Raw genomic sequence first — 22217 nt, 5'->3', positions numbered from 1 at the left:
TCAGTGTGAGGTCGTAAATTATGCGAGAATATGCGAGCTTTGTGTACTTTCTTCGATTTTCTAGGTTTTGTCCGAACTTTGTATGAAAATGCGCCACTATGTGCTGGCAGTCTGTCATTCATTCTTGTTCCATCGCGGTTGACGCTGGACGTAAACGGTATCGTGTGTGTAAAGTTGTTGTAAACGAAACGGCATTTGCCTGTGTTCGTTTCATTTGTCGCGTTTGAAACGGTATGAGTGACTCAACTGGATACAGCAGAGCAAGCAGCAGACAGACATCTAGTAGCACAGAAAGACAGACATGGTGAAAAATTTTGTTCGCATCGCAGTCTCGGGTAGTGCAAACAACAAGCTGGAAAATCGTGCAGAAAATCCGTGAAATCGTGCGTGAACAGTGCACCGGATCGAATCGATCCCGGAACGGTCAATTTTCGGTGGGAGGCACCACGTTTCTCAGGGGTAATTTGGTTTTTGTCAAGTTGGAGTTTTCTTCTGAAACATGTAAAAAACAGGATCCAGCAGTGACAAGTTGGTGGTGAATGGGTTGCTGAGATTTTCAGCCAGGGCAAGTGAAAGGCAGAAAAGTGTCTGTGTTCTCATGCTGTATCGTGAATTTCGGAGAATCAGTGAAGAATAGCTTCCGACAAACACTGTGAGGTGTAAATTGAGTGTAACAAAATTTTCACAGTGATTGCAAAGTGCGATTGAAATCCGTCGTGAAGAATAAAAGGCAACACCTTCCCCTTTTTCCGTCATACGTTGTCATTGTCGTCGTCGTTGTCGTCTTTGGCCTCGGCCTGCGCCCTAGAGCCAGCGGAATCAATTTTGCATGTGGCGCCCCATCGGTCGGCATATTGCCCAATATTGCTGAACCAATTTCGTCGGCAGACCTTCGGGAAAAAGCCCTAGAGGAAACCTTCATTCACCGGTAAGAAACAGATTGTCGTCATCGTTTGCTTACGGTCAAATAGCCCTGGGGTTTAGTCCTAGACCAAGATCCTTGGAGGATTTCATTTTTCCTCCGTAGGAAGGACACGAACCCATACGCATACGCACAGTGTTTGCCATCAGTGTCCTATAGTTGGGATCCCGGCCTTTTCGGTGGCAGTCAGTGCGGTTTCTCATTGGTGTGTGCGTTTCGGGCAGCAAGGAAGGAAGGAACTCAAGAGGAGAGTCTACAGGTTGGTCGGGAGGGGCATGTTTATTGATTTTCCAATATTGTTTTTCCTTTTTCACAGTAAGGTTTGCGAATGCGAATCCAGACTGCGTGAAATGCTGGAGAAATAGTCCCAACAGAGCTTTGAAATCGGTGAAAATACGGGTTGGGAACTGAGGTTAAATAATGGAAAACTTGTAATTTTATTGTTAATGTCACATATGCTTATTGTTAAGAACCATTTAATTTATTCAAGTCAAGGAAGTAAAGATATTTAAAAGATAAGTGGATATCGGACAGCTATAACATAAACAATATTCATTCGTGATAAAAAGTGAATTGCTTTTAATAGCTAGATTTAATGTAAGTCTCTAGTAATCTCTGTTTTCAATCAAAAGACTCTAAAGTTCCTTTTTGTGGTTTTCTTGAGCCGAGTGGTTAGAGTCCGCGGCTACAAAGCATAGTCATGCTGAAGGTATCTAGGTTCGATTCCCGGTCGGTTTAGGATCTTTTCGTAATGAAAATTTTCTTGACTTCACTAAGAGAGTATCATCATACCTGCCGTACGATAAACGAATGCGAATAAGACAAGTTTGGCAAAGAAAGCTCTTTGCTATAACTGTGGAAGTGCTCATAAGAACACTAAGCTGAGAAGCAGGTTTTGTCCCAATGGGGACGTAATGCAGCAAAAAAAGAAGAATGTCTTATTTTATATCCAAAATGATCTCTTAAGTTATTCCCAGATAATTGTTCTAATGATTTCTCCAGAGAAACCTTCTGAAATACTTCGCCGCTGCAGAAATTCTCTTCCCCCTTCCCTGATTTTTCATGTTGTTAATCTAACCTTTATAGGAGTCCCTACGCTGATTTTTCTAGTTCTTCTTCCAACCATTTTCGTATGAATTCTATTAAGAATTTGTCCATGGTTTTTCCCAGGAGCTATTCCAGCAATTATTCATGGAAATTAATTGAAAGCTCTTCCATTAATTCCTCATATATATTCGACCAGACTTCCTCATATATTTTCTCCAGCATCTCATCTAGGAATACCTTCTATAGTTCTTCCAGACATTTGTCAATTAAAACCTCTATAGATTTTTCAAAAGATAATTCACTATAGTAATTATTCTAGTAATTCCTCCGACCATTTCTATAAAAATTTCTTCAGGGACTTTGTCAGAATTTTTTCAACGATTTCCTTAAAAATCCTGCTGGATTCGATCGATTAATTTATAATCTTTATTTTTTTTCTTCTGCTAGCCATCTCGTCTTCATTGGGACAGAGCTTGCTTCATAGCTTAGTGTTATAAGTACACAGTACAAACGTGTACTAGAATAAGGGCGTAAGTCGCAAGATCGATTTCTCTTCATCGACCCTCTCTTCTGTGAATGAAGGTGACAAGTTGCAAGTTGGTTAGAATTTTTACACTTCAATGATGCAATCTTGCGTCCTAAGGTGAAAACATGCTAACCAACTTGCATCTTGTCACTTCTGTTCACAGAAGAGAGGATCGATTAAGAGAAATCGAACATGCGACTTACGCCCTTATTCTAGCACACGCTTGATTTATTAACTAAGAGCTTTTTTTGCCAAAGTTGTCTTTTTCGCAGGATGATACCATATGCGAATGATAATCATAATGAATATTTTTGCTCAAATTTCAATGTAGAATTTACCACCACTCGCAGTACCTAATGAACATGGCTTCAAATTTACATTAACCAACGAATATTCTGTTTCAAACGCTATCAATGCTATAAAATCTAATGCGTTGGGATTAGATGAAATTCCTCTTTTATTTGTTAAACTAATCTTACCTTTCATTATTACTCCTATAACTCATGTGTTTAACACTATTATCAAAAGTTGTAAATTTCCTACTGTTTGGAAGCTTTCAAAAGTAATTCCTATAAGAATAAAACCAAGGAAGAGTGATATACAGCTGTGTTCAGAATAATAGTAGTGAAAGCCGATTTTCATACAAAATGCTCAACTTTGGCATGCTGTAACTTTGTTTTCATATGAGCAATCGGCATGAAATTTTGGCAGTGAACTACAAATATGCTCAAATTCATTATCACAAAATTTGAAAATTTTCACACTACCGGCTAAAAAGTTAAGCACCAGGTGAAATCGCTCAAAATAATAGTAGTTTTTCTTTTGTAAATTTTTGTTCAGCAACAATTTTGTAAAAAATTGTATTGTCTATACATTTAGAGCTTGGGTGGAAATGGTTGAAACGATGTGTAAAGAAAAATTCTAAAACTCAAAATACAGCAGATATTTAAATTATTAAAACTACTATTATTTTGAGCGATTTCACCTGGTGCTTAACTTTTTAGCCAGTAGTGTGAAAATTTTCAAATTTTGTGATAATGAAATTGAGCATATTTGTAGTTCACTGCCAAAATTTCATGCCGATTGCTCATATGGAAACAAAGTTACAGCATCCCAAAGTTGAGCATTTTGTATGAAAATCGGCTTTCACTACTATTATTCTGAACACAACTGTACATGACTTAAGACCGATAAGTATATTGCGCGCTTTATCAAAAGCACTAGAAAAAAAATTGAAATATCAATTTCAGGAATTTCTTACCGATTTTAGCCTTTTACACACACTGCATTCTGGATTCAGATTAGGATTACTTCTAGTGCTCTTTTGAGGGTACATAACGATATTCACAAAACTATTAATCAGAAAAGAAAAGCGCTTTTACTTCTCATTGATTTTTCAAAAGCTTTCGATAGGGTTTCACCAGGTCCGTCACACTCGGGCTCAGATTGGGTACCACTTCGTCCCTCGGTAGTACAAAAGGTACCCAAGTTTGACAGATCGCAGTACACTTTTCACGGCATTCTAGATTACCTTATGAGCCATACAATTTTGGGCAACTGAAGGGACATGGAGGTCTTTAATTTGTCTTTGGTTTCACATTATCATTTATTAAGAAAGCTTTCAACTCAATTTTACTTCTCAAGTGATGCTGTGAACCTTATACGCTCGTATCTAACCGACCGTTTTCAGATAGTTAATGTGGATGGAAATATGTCTAGAAAAGCTGGCATAACGTCTGGAGTCCCCCAAGGATCAGTTTTAGGTCCACTCTTGTTTTCATTGTTTATCAATGATTTACCTTATTTTTTTTTTATTTATTTACATATGTTTGCTGATGATGTTCAAATCTATATTTGCTCTACCAATCTTTCTGAATCAGAATTAGCGCGTCTAATTAGCTACGATCTTTCAAATATTATGGCTTGGTCGATTCCTTATCTTCTCCCTATAAATTCATCGAAAACAAAAATAATGTTTATTTCATGGTCACGTTTGAAGGTTTGAGACACTTGAAACAAACAGGAAGCATGTTACCAACTTATGTCAAGCTTCGACTCTTAGGCCTTACTTTTACCTCATTTTACATACTCTCGAATTAATTCTCAACGCCTTAGCAAGAGCTATCGACAGATTACGGATAGCTTTAAACTGTTACGTTCATTGGGTCTTCAATCTATCGTTCTACTCCAGAGTCACACACCTTCAACCAGAGTTACTCGGATGCAGTTTTTATGAGTTCTTCAAAATTAGAACAGTTATAGCTATTTTCAAAATAATTACCACTAAATCGCCACGTTTCTTATCAGACAAATTTCAACCATTTCAAAGTATTCGAGTAAATAATTTTGTAATACCGCAATATAACACCTCACACTATGGATCATCGTTTTTCGTTCGTAGTATTGTATACTGGAATCAGCTATCGTCCGAAACAAAATCATGTTCTAATATATCAGAGTTCCATAGGCAAAGCACACACCACTTTTCAGGAAGGAATTAAAGTTAATGTTTAAGCATAAATGTAGTATAACCATAATGTTTATAATATAATAATTTGAAAGTTGAATTCGATTGCTAAATTTTAAAAGGATTGTCCTTACTTAGCAAGTATTCACAGACAAACAGACGTAACACTCTGATTATTTTCATCGTACAGCAGAATTACGCCCAATTCTAATATGTGGTAGTTGGCCGACGGGCTACTCGTGGCGCTCGGCTCACTTTTGTTCGAGTTTGACGTTTGCTCACTACCGCCACCTAGTTCACGGTTGGCCAAATGAAGTATTTTTAGCATTGGGCGTAAATGTTTACGTGACTATGTTTTAAATTGATAATTGTTCTAACTGTTACGTCTGTTTGTCTGTGAAGTATTTGTAATAAATAAATAAATAAATAAAATAAAAATATGCCTAGGAAAGTTAATGAAATTACCATTACGGAAATATCCTGGACCGACTGGAAATCAAATCCAGACAACTTCAGCTTCGCTTTGTCTTGTAGCAGCGTCATCACTAGGCTAAGGAAGGCCTCCCAGAATTATAACTGAAAACCTATTAACAGCTTTTTCATGAATTCGTCATAAAAGAATCGACCAGTGATAAAGCTCCACAATTTTTTCATGCAAGAACTGAAATGCAAGTAATGTTTTCACGGTGGAAATTCTTAGAAAAGCAAATCATTAATGGGTTTAGGTCTTTCATATTTCCCCAAACTCATTTTCAGGAATAGATTTTTGTTGTTCGACACCAAAACAAATTTCAGGTTGCCAAAAAACATTAAAAACATTAATCGGAACATTAAAAAAAGTTGTCGAGAACGTGAGTGATCTACCCCTTCTCGATGTGGCCTTTTAAATAAATATTATATTTTCACTTTCATGTTCCGCAAGAATAGGTTCTTACGTACAAAAATTAGCAGCGATTTGTTTGCATTTTCTATTGTTGGTATTGAAATTCCGTCAGGAATTACGAAGACGATCTAAACGTAAATTACGAAAAAAAAATCTTAGAAAAATCGATGGAAGAATCATTTGAAGGACTTAGAACTTTCTTTAAAAAACATTCTGGCAGATTCTTCGGAGGAATAGAAGTGCCACCAGATAATCAACTTCATGCGTACACTCACCGGAACATGGTTGAGAGCCCACCCGGAAGATCTGATAAGATATATCGAGTGACAATACTGTCGGTTTTGGAGTACGGTAGCTTTTGCTTTCAATCCGCTGCGAGAACTCATATCCTGAAGCAGCAGCATATCCAGTATCGATGTCTTCGGATCGCGTTAGGCTGCATGAACTCGATTCACACAATGAGTTTAGAGGTATTACCAGGCATACTGCCTTTATCAGATCGTTTCGTGGAACTGTCGTTTACGTTCCTCATCCGTTGTGAGGTGAAAAATCCTTTGGTAATTGAAAGTTTAAAAAGCAAGTCGAACGAAATCCTGAAACAAAATTTATGACACTGTATTATTTGTACATGGCTCTGGAGGTTAACTTTTCTTGGAATGTCCCTATAATGGTTGCTTCTCTGATTTCTCTGATTCTGCTGTAGTTTATGATCTGACCATAAGGCATGAAATCCAGGGAATTCCAGATCAGCTCCAATCGGAGCACATTCCCAAAAATGTTACGAGAAATTGTAACAGAACGTTTTACACTGATGGGTCAAATACAAATGATTCCACTGGATTTGGTGTTTTTAATGAAATTTATAGCGCCGCTCATAAACTTCAAATCCCTTTCTCCGTATACGTCGCAGAACTAGCGGCTATACATTATGCATTAGAGTGAATTGCCTCTCTTCCCTCTCACCAATACTTCATTTTTACGGATAGACTCAGCTCCATAAAAGCTATTCGATCAATGAGGCCGGTAAAGCACTCCACGATAAATTCTCATACAACTTTTGAATGACTTATAAATGAGGGGTTTGGAGCAAAAAACGATATTTTGAACCATCGTTTAAAGTAGCGCTTTTCTATTCTAATATCTTCCGAATCAACAAATATAGTTTTTTGAATTGCACGATGATTTTGCATCTAAGAAATTGAGAATTGGTAGAAATGACGATTCAAATAATTATCTGTATGCTATTCTACATAGCACAGCTGGATGTAACCGTTCTCCAAATTTGCCTGACTATCTGTGGAAGTAGAAATTACAACAATTTCAGTGTTTTAATGTTTACCCAGTATTCTCAAGCATTAAAAATTCCACCACATTTTGTAATACGTCTAAAAGATGTAAAATATTTGGTCATTCTGTAGCACTTGTTTGTTAGACCCTGTCCATTAAAAGCTTTCTTAAGGTTGAAATATAAGGTACCAGCACTAGTTATGATTCTGCACATAATACTCTTAATTAAAACTGAGTTGGTTTTTGTTGCAGTAACGAAAGTTTTTAACCTCGCCAAGGCAATCGACTTTCGGAGCACTCACCTGCACTGCGAGCAGCCAATGTCGTGGTGTGCATTTTTGTGCAACTCGAAACCCAATCCGCAAGAGTGTAACAATTTCTTGCAGACCACGTGCATATTGCATACGTGAGCCAAATTCATAATTTTCAGTTTTCCACCGCTCCTCTCTCGTCTAATCGCATTACCGACTGACCTCGCTTGGCACTCCTCCGTCTCTCTTCCATTCTTGTTGCATCAATATTTTTCTCTCAATTTTCACTCCGATTGTATGCGAGAGGAGACACCCCGACCATCGACATGGCCATCGACGGACCATCAACCCAAACACACGGTTCCCACGTAACCAAATTGCAATGATAGCGCACTGATTCGCCGAACGACCCCGATTGCTACTGCTGGATGACCACGAGGGTGGTTCAAATTTGAAGGAATGTTTGAAAACACCATCTCCCATACGTTTTATACAATCCTCATGTTATAGATACGCCTTCATCACATTTACAGCCATTTTGGTGAGGGTTTGAAGGAGGTCCAATGTCCAAAGACTTAAAAGATTTATGTGGATTTTTGACGTTAACTACATCTTACGGCAATATACTGGGTGTCAATTGAAAATCTAAAATATTGCGACCGTCACGAAATTATGTAAGATTTTGAATGGTAATAACTCAGCCATTTATCGGTAGATTTTCAATATTTTCCCACCAATCGGTCGGAAATTTATACAACATTTTAGTCAAATGCATGGAGAAAACTTTTGATTTTTGACGATAGACTGTCGAAAATTGGGAAAATGTCGACCCCTTTCTTACGCAACCAAACTCGTTCATATTGTCTTCCACGATTCCTTTGGGTTGGCTAGTGCACTATAAAAGCAGACCAATTTCTGCTTCTTCGCGCATTCTTCTTTTGACGTTAACTACGTCTTACGGCAATATACTGGGTGTCAATTGAAAATCTAAAATGTTTGGACCGTCACGATATTATGCTAGAATTTGAACTAATGGAAGGCTGCAACTATGAAAATCGACTAAAATTCAAATGCAAAAAATCGCTTAGCGTAGTTAACGTCATGCGGTCGTGTCTTGTACACAACCCCCTCTGATTTTTAATAGTACTTCTAACATCAATTAAACTATTACAGTAAACTCTCCATAACTCAATATTGAAGGGACCATCGAGTTATAGAGCACAGAACCAGTGCGAATGCGATCCAAGGGACCATCGAGGTAGCCAACTTTTACTATGGTTCTCTAACTGGACATCGAGATACGAAATATCCAGTAAGGGAGAGTTGACTGTATATCCATGTTGATGCTAATATAAATTATAGAACCTTATTTCTCAAGCTTTTATGAAGAAAGTGTCTGAAGAAAAAAAATCGTTTGAGCTAATTCTGGTTTTTTTTTGCAGAAGTTTACTGGTCTATAATAGAGATAAATAAAGACAAACAAATTGATGGATATCTCTACCTTCCTCTGGAATTCAATGGTTGCATATTATGAAAATAGGGGGGTTCAGATAGCCATAGCGGTAAACGCACAGCTATTCAGCATGACCATGCTGAGGGTCGTGGGTTCGAATCCCGCTGGTCGAGGGACTTTTCGTAAAGGAAATTTTCTCGACTTCCCAGGGCATAGAGTATCTTCGTACCTGCCGTACGATATACACATGCAAAAATGGTCAATCGGCAAAGAAAGCTCTTAGTTAATAACTGTGGAAGTGCTCATAAGAACACTAATCTGAGAAGCAGGCTTTGTCCCAGTTGGGACGTAACGCCAGAAAGAAGAAGATATTATGAAAATTATCAGGAAGATATGGGATATTAGTTTTTCAAATTTCTTTTTGGTATTTGAGCCGCCCTGATGTCCACTAGTTTTGCCGTGACCGATCGACCAAAAAGCAAACGATGACGATTGCAAAATGTGAAGCAAAAAAAAAACAATATCGATGGGGTGGCCATTACGAAGCAAAATATGTATGTAGTGCCGCAGCTGCTGTGATGCTGTCGCCGCGTAGTCCAATCAATTCACACACTACTGTTGGCGCGGAGGACTGAAGTGGTTCAAAAAGAAACATAAAAATCGGGGACACATGCCACCGACCCATCTCCCAAAGCCCACAACAACAACTCCCGGGGGTTGATTATCCCGGAATCGTTCAATGACCCGTTATGCGACCCACCACAGACACAAAATACTGTATGGGGACTGGATTGACAAATATGCGAAAGCGGGGTTCATGTCCGTCGTTCCATGTCCGTTCTACACTAAATTTAGAACCTTTGGTTGTGGAGCAGGATCTGTCAAAGTTCGAACGTAATACCAAAAAAAAAGCTCATATTGGATCAAAGTCAGATTTAATTAATAAGTGTATTCTTTGATTATTGGTAATTTAAGGTGATCACCGAAAACTTGACGGTGACCCAAACCAGACAAAGTTACATAATAAGTGTTCATCAAGTACTTCAAATCGCAGTTGCTCAAAACTGGAACAGTTTACAATGATCTGAAGTTCCATAATCGTACAGTACTACTGAAGAATAAGTATTTCATCAGGTTAGGACTTCTCAAATTACTTTTTAAGCTGCCCCATAATAGATATTTTTGTAATCAGAGCACGAAAAAAAGCAATGAAATCAGACCTATATACATTGCAAGACGTCAACGGCGAAAAAGCACAGCATACACTGTGTCAATCACTGATTGGGAAATCATATAGGTGATAACTTTGAATTAACTAACAACCAATCCACGGAATAAATCATACACAAACGGACATGGAACGATGAAGGGCTCGGTGCTGCAGAACTTGTAAAATCCAATTAATTGATTGATGTCAACTTACATTTCGATTTTTCATGATGATTCGCTTTCCCCCGCTTTCGATGAAAGCTATATTTTCCAGCTTTTTTTTCTCCAATTGCTATCCAGTGCAAGTTTGTGAAATCCAAATATGTCTACAATGTAAAGCGTTGTGCATGGTGCAAGGGCCAAGTAAGAAGCGTAAAATAGTGAGCGAGAAAAAAGAAGAAAACAACAATCTAACAAGTTAAAGTTCAGCCAAGTGCGAAGCGAAGCGCAGTGATTGAAAATTTTCCCGCTGTGCCAGCGAAAAGTGTTTGCCAAATTCAGTGTGTATGTGTGTGGTGGGATTGCATCAGTGGAAAACCCCGAATCCGAGCTGTCCGCTGTCGTCCCTGGCAGCTCAAAGTGAAGGGGGAAACTTTCTTCTTCCCTAACTTTCCCCTGGTGTTGCAGATCGGGAAGGGAAAAGGGCCTAACATCGTGACAAAAGAACACAACGGGCATAGTGAGGAAAACGACGACAGTGAAAATATAACAACAACAACAAAGCAACAAGAGAACGAACGAAAAGCAACAGGAAGGTGGCAGGAGGGTTGCAGGAAAAACACTCCGACAGTCAGCCAGTCAACCAGTGTACTTTTGCGCTGATAAACTAGCAACAACAGCAACAATAGCAACAGAGCAGCAAGGTAAGGTTACCATCCATCCTAATTGTGAATTTGTTTGAAAGCGTCTTGATTTATTTTTAAAATTTGAGTATATTTTCTGATTTTACCGATAAAATATTTTTTTGTACTTCACTTCTGTAAACAACATTTTTCATCTTAACTTTGTTTTCAGCCAAATATGTTAGTTGGTTGTATTATTATTCAGTTTCAATAATGCTTTCTATGGCGCAGTGTTGGTAACAAATCTCTATTTTAACGCAAGTCTCTAAAAGGTATCTGTTCATTTAATCAAAATGGTCTTTAAAGTCACTTGTTTCCTCTTCATCTTTTTAAGTGATTCCATATGCAAAATTCTGAAAAGGCTCCAGAGAAACCTTACGAGACTCTCAAGTGATTATTTACCAGGAATTTCATCTTAGATTTTTCAATAAAAAGCTACAGGAATTCATCTAGTGTTTTCTCCAGAGATTCATTCTGAAATTCCTCCAGTGATTTTTCTGGGGATACTTAAAAGATTTTTCCTGGATTTGTTCCAAGAAATCCAACGCAACTTACTCCAGTAACCTTCGAAGGAAATACCTTGAAAAAAATCCTCGGCTGCTATTCCACGATTGCCTTCAGAGATTTTTTCACCGTTTATTCTTGTAGTTACCCTAGCAGAGCTTCCAAAGATTCCTACAGTTCTTCAAAGAAGAACTGATTGTTCAGATTTTTTTGAAAGAAATAATTCAGGTGTTTTTAAGTCAATCCTACGAAATTTCTTCAAAGATTTCCTATACCGTTTTTTCATTTGTTCTTCCTGGATTTCTTCTTAAATTTATTCACGGTTTGTTTCAGGAATTGCTCCAAAATTCATCGAGAGATTATTTGAAAAAATCTATTAAGAACTGTTCCAGGAGCTTCTTAGTAAATTCGGCCAGGGGTTCTTCATTAAATTACTACACTTTTTCAAAAGATGTTAGCCAACATTTCGTCCACGTCTTATTTTTGAAATTCTTCCGAATCATTAACGACTTATTTCTCAAAAAACGAATAAAATCTCCATAGATTCTTCAAAATTTAATTTAAGGTTTCACACTAGCAAATACTACAATAATTATTCCGATCATTCTCACATAAATTTCTTCATGGATTCCATTCGTGTTTTTTTTTCTAGCAACTCCTTCAGAAAACTTTACAGGATTTTATCCGTGGATTTGGTTGATTATTATTCCAATAATTGTCTTTTTATCTAGAAACCAAGAACCCCTTAGGAATTAGGGTGTTTTGTTTTCAGAAATCCTTGCAACATCATCATCTGAAGTTTCATCAGATTTACTGCTGGATTAGTTTTAAAAACATCTCCCGTTTTTTAAAACAATTTCTCCAATAATTTCCTAATGCAAATTCCCTGGAGACATCCCTGAAAAAAAAATCCTCTAAGAATTCCTAGGGCACATCCGTGAGAATCACTTCAAAGTATTTCTATATTGCTGAAGAAATCTTAGGAGATGTCTCCGAAGTAATCGCTGTAGGTATCCTTAGAGAAATTTCTAGAAGAAATCTCAAAGAAATCATGAAGGACAATTCTGTGAAACTCCTTAGAATTCAGAGGAGGCATCGCTAGAGAAATTACTGCTTGAATTCTTGAAGATGAATCAAACAGAAACCTTGGACCAGTGGCGACTCGTAACCTCACTTTTTACCTGTTCTACGACTCTAAAAATGACTATTGCGGCCAATTTAGACTATGAATCAAAAAGTTAATGTTCGGAATCGTCCTTTCTAATAAATCTCTACTCACTACATGCACATTTGTTGCTGAAATTCATGAATTTCTATTCGTGGAACAGGTAGATTTGAGGTTAGGGAGTCGCCACTGCCTTGGACACTATGCTATCGAAATCTATGGAAATATAACTTAGGATTTCTTGGAAGACTTTTGTTTTTGAGGATTTTGTGAAAGAATCTTTAAAAGAATCTCTTTGGTAAGTTCTAGCGTCTTCCTAAAAAAATCAGGTTGCGATTTTGAAGGTATCTTGAACGAAAAGGATCCCGTTAAAGCAGTGATTCCCAAAGTGGGCGAATTCGCCCTCCTGGGGGCGATTTTCAGGCTCAAGGGGGCGAAAATTTGTAAAACAGAATTTGGGGGGCGAAAAATCCGAATCATTTTACCTTAGATCGTTATATCTATAAGTACGGTCATTTAAAAAAATATAGACAACACTTAATGATTGTCAAACTTTTGCACGGTACATACATCATACAAAGGGGTGAACCCAAACTTTTTCACGATAACTTGAATGACTGTTTCATTGATTTTGAATAGTTTTCAGATCTCTCCGTAAAAAAATGTGAGTGCTTTTCAAAGAATATAAGAATACAATTCTAATGGCACATTGATTTAACATTTAGGATAATCCAATGCTGAGGAAATTAACCATGGTTTTTCAATGTGTTTTTAGAAAAATGTCTCAACTTTACATAAAAAGTTAGTACACAAAATTGAAAAAAAAAAGTTTATGGAAAAATACATACGAAGTAAGAATAACATTTTGCCTTTCGAATGCAGCTTAGAGAGTTTCAATTGGACGTTTAATCACAGATATATGGACAGAACACTTTTGTATGTTTTTAAGGGGGGTGAACCCAAACTTTTGCACGTGAGTGTATGCTTGATATTTTTAACTTTTTTGATAATTTAATCGAATTTCGGTACGCTTTTGATAAAACAAATCTACATAGCGCCCAGCTAAAAAATATTGAATCAGGGGGGCGATTCCATATAAATATTGGCCTCAGGGGGGCGAAAGTTAAAAAAGTTTGGGAAGCACTGCGTTAAAGCGTTAACAAATACTTCTTGCTGAAGTTTGATCGGCTCTACCAGCCTCTATCTTTTGCTTCTACTTCTCCGACGTTTCGGCGTATATTTCGCCATCTTCAAGGGTTTCTACAAGTGTAAATGAGTCTGGTGATTTACATAGTACAAGATTTAAAACTGATACAAATTTTAGAAAAAGTTGGTTTGTGTTATGTGACTTACAGAGGCTGCGTTTTGTTGTGGGTATTAAATGGTATTGTGGTCTTGTCCGACTTGTGATCATCTAAAATTGCTAAGGGGTCGTCCATAAATGACGTAGCTTTTTAGGAGGGAGGGGGGTCTTCACGAATTTGTGACTAAGTGTGACGAGGGGGAGGGAGGGGTCTTAGCTAGTGGACGTAGCATTTAGAAATCAAGTCCGTAAAAAGAAAGGCGCTGAAAAAAATTGCATACAATTATTTTTTATGAAACTTCTTTTTTTTTTACTTATAAACTTGGGTTATGAAATTATCACGCAGAGAAAACAATTTTAATATCAAATATATTCTGTTTCATTACAACAATATATCTGTATTATTTGCCGGCTTATAATTGCCTTTCATTGTTTCAATAACAACTCTTAATTTATTCCAAAAATAAAAATTGTTGAATTTGACAGCTGTGTTAAACAGGGTGCAACAAAATTATTTTTGTTTTAACTATTGTTTCTTTTGAAACAACAAATTTTTGCATTGAAATGAAACCTTCCATTTTTTAAATCAAATTACACTGTTTTTTTGATGTGACAATGATCTTTTTTGAAATAAAAACACTTTTTTGTTGGTCACAGTCCCTTTATTTTTGCTTTGTTTTTTTTTTTTAGGAAATGGACAATAAACAACGATAATCGCTTCGAAACGTCTACTTTACTTTTATTTTGTGAAAGTAGAAGTATTGGTATGTGCACCAAAACCCCTTCAACTGAAGAATGTTCTTTATCAACTTCGCGACAAAGTGACGGGATAAAATAACCAGCTCGTGTAAGAGTTGACTGCAATACTGGAGAATGCATTAGTGGAATTAAAATTTTAGAAAAGATGGTTAATACTTACCAAAAATAATTCTGAATGTGGTTTTGATTACTCCAAAACTGGCAATCTATGATTACTCCAATACAAAAATCTATGACCTGAACTTCTCGCACGAACATTTTAACCACGCCATGTACTTCAGCATAATTTCATGTTTCGGAGATATCCGCTTTTTCACCGTTTCTACTAAGCAACAAAATGGCAGAACAGTTTTTATGTTACATGGATAATTATTAGAATCAATGTAAATGTAAATTGAAATAAATAAACTTTCATTTGACGTAAAGTTTTTGTTTTGATGTTTCAAAAACAAATCTAGTTAAAAATTTACCCAGTAAATCCAACAATATTGTTGCTTTATTTTGATAAAAATGATTGTTGTTTCAACGCATTTTTTTATTTCATCAAATTGAAAAAGTTTATTGAGAACAACAAAGTTATTCATTGTTTTGAATAGCTGGTATTTCTCTGTGTGATGATTAAGCTTCAAAACATTCATATCACAAGATTGAAAAAATATCTATGAAACTTTAGATTTTCTTGATAAATGCAATCAAACAGATGTTTTGAAGCTTTAAATAATTATGTGAATATTATATTATATTCGCGTCTAAATTAATAAATTTATAAATAAACAAAATAAGTTTAATGAATTGAATAAAAATCAATGCTCTAACTACTTGGAGTACATATTTTTTGCCATTTGTTGACATGACATAAAGTCAGCCGTTTTAGTTTTATCCATATTTTCTGTTGGGGCTTTATTTATTCAAGAAAATACAATATGCTCTTCTTGGCAAATATTAAATTCAAAGCAAGATATTTATTCCTTGAATTATGCCTTCAATGTTGCAGGAGATCTCCACCCAATCAACTCATCATTTGTTTTGATATGTCAATGCTCTTGATGGAATAGCCTGAATATTAATGAGGATAATAGATTCGAGTGTTAACAAAATTGCCCTATCATTAAATTTTGTTAATGACTCGGTAATTTGAAGAATTTTAATTATTCAACGGTTTCATTATAGGTTGTGTAAGATTATTTCAGTATGGAAACAATAATAAAAATCAACTGAAATATTAATAGAGATTATTGTATTTGTATAATAATCGCTAAAATTTTCTAAACATTCCAAATATTTCAAGTGTAATCTTTTATGTATCTGGCCACTGTTTGCTAAAATGATTTGAAATTGAATAATATTAACGATGGTTCATTTCAAATTTATATATTTTCTTGGTCATCTTTATTGAAATCTATTTCCTAACAACGAATAATAACAAAAAAAAAAACAATCCTCTAATATAACGAAATTTTTGTTCAATATATTATAAAATATATTGGACCCTAACTCGACAGTAACGAGCTTCATCAATCAAATCAATTTTTTATTACATTTTTTATAGTAAACTTTTTTTTTATGGTAAGAACAGCAATAGTAATATAATTAAGTCTATAAGAAACTGGAAACCAAAACCAAGGAAAATGTTTATTTTAAACTTTTCCAAATTACTTTTGAGCGCTACTGTATATCAAACTGTTAGAATAGATTATCCTTTCATTTCAGTCAGTAATTAATGTCAAACTTTGTATTGAACTTCTGAATTCCAATTTTTTGTTTCAACCCAAAACAAATAAAAAAAATGTAGGGGGGGGGGGCTCGATATGCTACGTATTTTCCAGGGGTGAGTACCAGCATTTGTGACGAAATGCTACGAGGGGGGAGGGGGGTGTAAAAAATCAGTGAAAAAATGCTACGTCATTTATGGACAGCCCCTAATGGCGTCTACTATGGCTGATGTTCCAAAAGTTAACTTCAAAATTGATAGTTAACATTGCACTTTTAAACTTACAGCTCACAATATTTGAAACACAAAATTATAAATTATAGAATATCTTTCTTGTGAAAGAAATGCCAAAAATGTATTATGGAATTGGTTTTAAAATAATAAGTTCTGCTTAAAACTGTTATTTTACAAACTTTGTTTCCTTTTTAAATTGCTAAATTTTGCAAAAAAAAGCGTATTGCTCTAAGTACATTCATTATGAAAAGATCTGCATTTCCAGCTTAGAAAATTCGAGGTTACCTTCAAGATGTGGTGAAAATTTCCGTCAATCAGAGCACTAGAAGTCAAGTCAACTAAGCTTCCAAACATGACCATTTTATATAGAGAAATGTTCGATGCGTACTTTAGTACTGTACTTCCCAGAAAAGGGATATTCATAGAGAAATGTCTGGTTGGGTTTTTTCTTGTCTTTTGGTTCCTATTTGTTTTTTTTTATTCCTACATGGTGCAATTGTTTTATCTTATTTATTGGTTCGTGTTTGGACTCTTGTCGGTCTCTTTTTCAAGCATGAGGTCTCTAAAGTTCCTATTTTAAGATACTCAGTCACTACTAGCCATTACAACGAGCCGACTCTTCACACCTCGATATTCTATGATTCGATGAATTGTTTGGTCCCTTAAAATTTCATACATACTGCTCTATATGTGGTGATATGATGAAGTTGAGAGATTTACAGTTCCAGCTGCTGGTAAGGATGGTATCGCAGCTGAACTCATAAAGATGGGCCCGGAGAGGCTGACCAGTTGTCTGCACCGGCTAATAGGCACAATCTGGGAAACAGAACAGCTACCGAAGGAGTGGAAGGAAGGGGTAATATGCCCTATCTACAAGAAAGGCGACAAGTTAGATTGTGAGAACTTTCAAGCGATTACCATTCTAAATGCGGCCTACAAAGTATTATCCCAGATCATCTTCCGTCGTCTATCACCTATAGTAAACGAGTTCGTGGGAAGTTATCAAGCCGGCTTCGTTGACGGCCGATCGACAACAACCAGATCTTTACTGTACGGCAAATCCTCCAAAAATGTCGTGAATACCTGGTCCCAACGCATCACCTTTTCATCGATTTCAAAGCGGCATACGACAGTATCGACCGCGTAGAGCTATGGAAAATCATGGACGAGAACAGCTTTCCCGGGAAGCTCACGAGACTGATAAGAGCGACGATGGAAGGTGTGCAAAATTGTATGGAGGTTTCAGGCGAACATTCCAGTTCGTTTGGATCCCGCCGGGGACTACGACAAGGTAATGGACTTTCGTGCCTGTTGTTCATTATTACGCTAGAAGGTGTTATGCGGAGAGTCGGGCTCAACAGCCGGGGTACGATTCTTACGAGATCCGGACAATTTGTTTGCTTCGCGGATGATATGGACATGGTCGGCCGAACATTTGAAAAGGTGGCAGACCTGTACACCCGCCTGAAACGCCAAGCAGCAAAAGTTGGACTGGTGGTGAATGCGTCCAAGACCAAGACATGCTAGCTGGTGGGGCCGAGCGCGACAGGGCTCGCCTAGGTAGCAGTATTACGATAGACGGGGATACGTTCGAGGTGGTCGACGAGTTGGTCTACCTTGGATCCTTGCTGACGGCTGACAATAACGTTAGCCTTGAAATACGGAGGCGCATCATCAGTGGAAGTCGGACCTACTATGACCTCCACAAGAAGCTGCGGTCAAAAAAGATTCACACCCGCACCAAATGTACCATGTACAAAACGCTCATAAGGCCGGTAGTCCTCTATGGGCATGAAACGTGGACGATGCTCGAGGAGGACTTGCAAGCACTTGGAGTCTTCGAACGTCGGGTGCCGAGGATGGAGAGATGTGGCCACGAACCGAGTTTTGTGGCGTGAAATTGTTGATTCAGCGTTATCTGTTTAGATGTTAACTAAATAAATGAATGAATGAATGAATGAGGTGATATATACCGTAATCCAGAGTAACATTGATCATTGTTTTGAATATTGCTTAAACATTTCATTTGAAAATGCATATGTTGTTGACATCCATTGGTCGTGTATTTTGTTTTCTGAAAGTTTGAAGCATGTTTAAAAAATTGTTTAAGTGATTTTTTTCATTTTGCTGATATAGGGTAGCCTCAATCACCCATGAAAACAATGTTCGGTGATATTGAAAATATCATTACTTATTAAAATCATGGTCCTTAAAGCCGAATTCGAAAGCCAAACTCTTACAAGTCATTTACTTTTAAAGTTTTTGTTTAAATTAAAAACGCTTTGAATTGTGGAATACGCCTAAAGGTAGGCAATTTCCCAAGAAAATTCAGCACGCTTTATATTTATTTGTAAATTATGCTATACTGAACATTAGGTCGTTCCTTATGTTTCGAAAATGCGAAATGTAATAAGTTTGTTGTTCCCTGGCCAAGAACACAGGGTTTGACGGTGCCAAAGTAGAAGGTGCACCATAATAATACCCGTCTGTGAAACATATCACCTTCTTAATACTTTGGCACACCTCTAACGGTTCATGATTTATCATGCAACGGCTGCATTCGGGCGGAGGATCTGTTAATATGTTTCGGCATATTATCAGGTCCTCTTCGAACGGAGGGACCGCCAGGGCTCATTAGTTACTTATAAACCAGTGCTGGTTGTTGATGGTTCAGTTCGTTTACACGAGCTGTACAATCCTTTGTACTAATCAGTAATGGTGTTTAAGTTTCGAAGCTAACGTGTGTTCAATTGTTTTATAATGCAACATAAGAATGTGTGTTTGGTGAAACTCTTCGTTACACTCGTCGTTATAAAATTGGTGATAGTGAGGGTGCTAATAATGATGTTTGAAAAAATGTTTGGTGATGAAAATTTTGAAAATGGCATTGGAAGTGATAGTGTTAGTGTTGTTAAATATTATACAAATAATAATTATATGAACCCTACTAGTTTAACAATGGCCACAATACATTTTGCAATAATTTCTCTGAAGATAAACACTATTGCCTAGTTCTTCACACATGCATGATAAAAGTGTTTATAATGACAGTAAGTGCAGAAGAATGGATCGAAGTGATTTTTTTATTGTAACTTTCTTGATCTTAGTGCCAAATCGTAGTTTGAATAGTAATGACTCTACAGCAACAAAATAATGAAAAATTTAAGTTGAATATCTTTTAATTACTTAGTAATGGTAACAGATGGTAAATGTTAATAACAGTGAATTTATATGAAAATAGTGATGTATTTTTGATGAAAATTTGTAGCTGTGATAGTGAAAAGTGATATAATGGAAAATATATATGAAGTATATTACGAAAGTTGATGAGTGATAATCGGTGATGTACGTGATAGTGATAGTGATAGTGAGTGATGAAATGAAATGGGGAATGAGGACCATTTAATAAAACTATTTCGTTCTTCACTTTAACCACTCTAGTAGCATTTCAGGCCTTATCATAGTTTGATAGTAGTCTGAACTACTAGACTGTAAAACTACGGCAAGGGCTGATTGCTGCTAGCGTACACAGTGACCATTTGAGCAACATTGCTTAGGAACGTCTGTGTGATGAACGCAATAGAGGCTTATTAAAGCAAATGCTGGGAAAGAGCTTAGGCGTTAGCGTTAGCGTTAGCGTTAGCGTAGTTACGGTATACTTCGTAGATTGGATACTAGCAACATTCATGTTTCTTTTTAATAATCTCGTCCTGACTACTTTCAAGAACAAGGCAGGGGAGTATACCTTGTTCAAATCATAAACAAGAATACAAAAAGCATGAATATCGCTATTCCCGGCCACGCCCATCTTTACCGTAACTTGGGATAGGGGAAGGAAATGTTGATGTAGCACTTACTTAATGAGAGGCCACCGACTCAGCGACACCCTCATAAATGCTACGGAGTTGGAGGTTGGGGAAGGTATATTGTCAGGATTCGCCTAGAAAGCTGGCGATAGACCATAAATATTTGTTGTTTAAGCGTTTTCAAATTAATCTTTTGAATGCCGGCAATCAAAAGAGAAAACAATAGCTTATTTATAGTATAAATAGTATTTCGCGAAATGCTTGTCGATTGTGCAGTAATATTTTTGCTCAATAACCAGTAAAAAGCAAAACCGATCCCTCCAGGGTCATCGGATTGTATAAAATAACGATACGCGTAAAAAAAATCACGCCTATTGAAAAACTGTACTGTGCCCATTGAAAAACTGTACTGGGTGGTACTGTATTTTTAGATAATCGAAAAACGAAAGGAAGCGCGTTCGAACTAAACACCCTGGGATAACACAGTCGGTTTTTCTGCTCAAAATTATACGAAAAGCAGAATCGATCCAGGGTCATCGAACGGTTAAAAAGCATCCACAACCGATTGTTAGTTGCGTAACACCCGCCCGGACAGAATGCGTAATCTGAACATAATTATCAAACTCCGAAAATAACATTTTCCGTTCAAGAAACGATCAGAAGTTCCACGACGCGGACAAAAACGATCCGGAAGGCTCACAAAAGAAAAAGTATCATACTGGATCAAACTCACCGGATTGATTCTCTAAATTTATGTGCTGCCTGTCACTTCCGGATGGTTCGGTGAACTTAGGGCAGCCAAAAACCAACAGTACTGAGGACACAAATCAAACAAATCACTTTTTCATTTTTCACTTTTCACTATTCCATTTCTAATTGTAAAAACTGTCCTGCTTGGGCTTTACGAAGCACTACCCAGCAAGACGCTCCAAAACAGGAAAAAACAAAACAAACATCTCCGGCGACGAAAACATGCGCGAAATTGTGAGCTAAATCTATCGGACGACGCAAAACCGAACTGTCCTGCTTGGGCTTCACGAAGCACTACCCAGCAAGACGCTTCAAGACAGGAAAAAACAAAACAAAAATCTCCGGCGACGAAAACATGCGCGAAAACGTGAGCTAAATCTATCGGACTACGCAAAACCGAACTGTCCTGCTTGGGCTTCACGAAGCACTACCCAGCAAGACGCTTCAAAACAGGAAAAAACAAAACAAACATCTCCGGCGACGAAAACATGCGCGAAACCGTGAGCTAAATCCATCGGACTACGCAAAACCGAACTGTCCTGCTTAGGCTTCACGAACAAAACAAAAATCTCCGGCGACGAAAACATGCGCGAAACCGTGAGCTAAATCTATCGGACTACGCAAAACCGAACTGTCCTGCTTGGGCTCCTATTCCAAAGAGTAATGGAGCGGCTGTTGATTAACTGCAAAAATATCATCGTTTATCTTGACGATATATTGATCTACGCGCTTACCTTGGAAGAATTAGAAGCACTTGTAGCTGATGTCAAAAGAGTTTTGAAGAACAATAACCTAACGATAAACGAAGAGAAGTCGGTGTATAACCAAACATCCGTCGAATTTCTGGGTTTTGACATCGATGGATCCGGCATTTTGCCCACCGGCAACAAAATATCGGATATCAGGGATTTCAAACGTCCAAGGGATACCTCAGAGGTCCGCAGCTTTTTAGGGATGCTCACGTTTATTAGTCCGTTTATCGTGAACTTTTCGCACAGAACCAAACCGTTATGCAAATGCTGGGAAAGAGCTTAGGGCAGATTAAGAGTGCCAGTACTACCCCTATCGCTACTGACAAAAAAAAAAGAAAATGCGAAA

At 37.2% G+C, this 22217-nt stretch overlaps 1 protein-coding gene across 11 annotated transcripts in view; it reads left to right on the top strand.

Moving 5' to 3' along the window:
- The first annotated feature begins 257 nt into the window (after window positions 1–257).
- Window positions 258–22217, top strand: part of LOC5571574 (rho GTPase-activating protein 190) — a 108234-nt gene continuing 86274 nt past the window's right edge. For 4 of the 11 annotated variants that reach the window (XM_021845688.1, XM_021845698.1, XM_021845692.1 and 1 more), the window contains exons 1-2: window positions 258–459; window positions 10307–10908. The gene's annotated coding sequence lies outside the window, so the exon portion shown is untranslated. The other 7 variants (XM_021845681.1, XM_021845661.1, XM_021845637.1 and 4 more) reach the window with 7 other exon arrangements.

Source organism: Aedes aegypti, chromosome 1 (genome assembly GCF_002204515.2).
Source record: "Aedes aegypti strain LVP_AGWG chromosome 1, AaegL5.0 Primary Assembly, whole genome shotgun sequence".
NCBI classification, from domain to species: domain Eukaryota; kingdom Metazoa; phylum Arthropoda; class Insecta; order Diptera; family Culicidae; genus Aedes; species Aedes aegypti.
The sequence above is the reverse complement of the archived record's forward strand: the minus strand, read 5'-3'. Positions and strand labels throughout refer to the sequence as shown.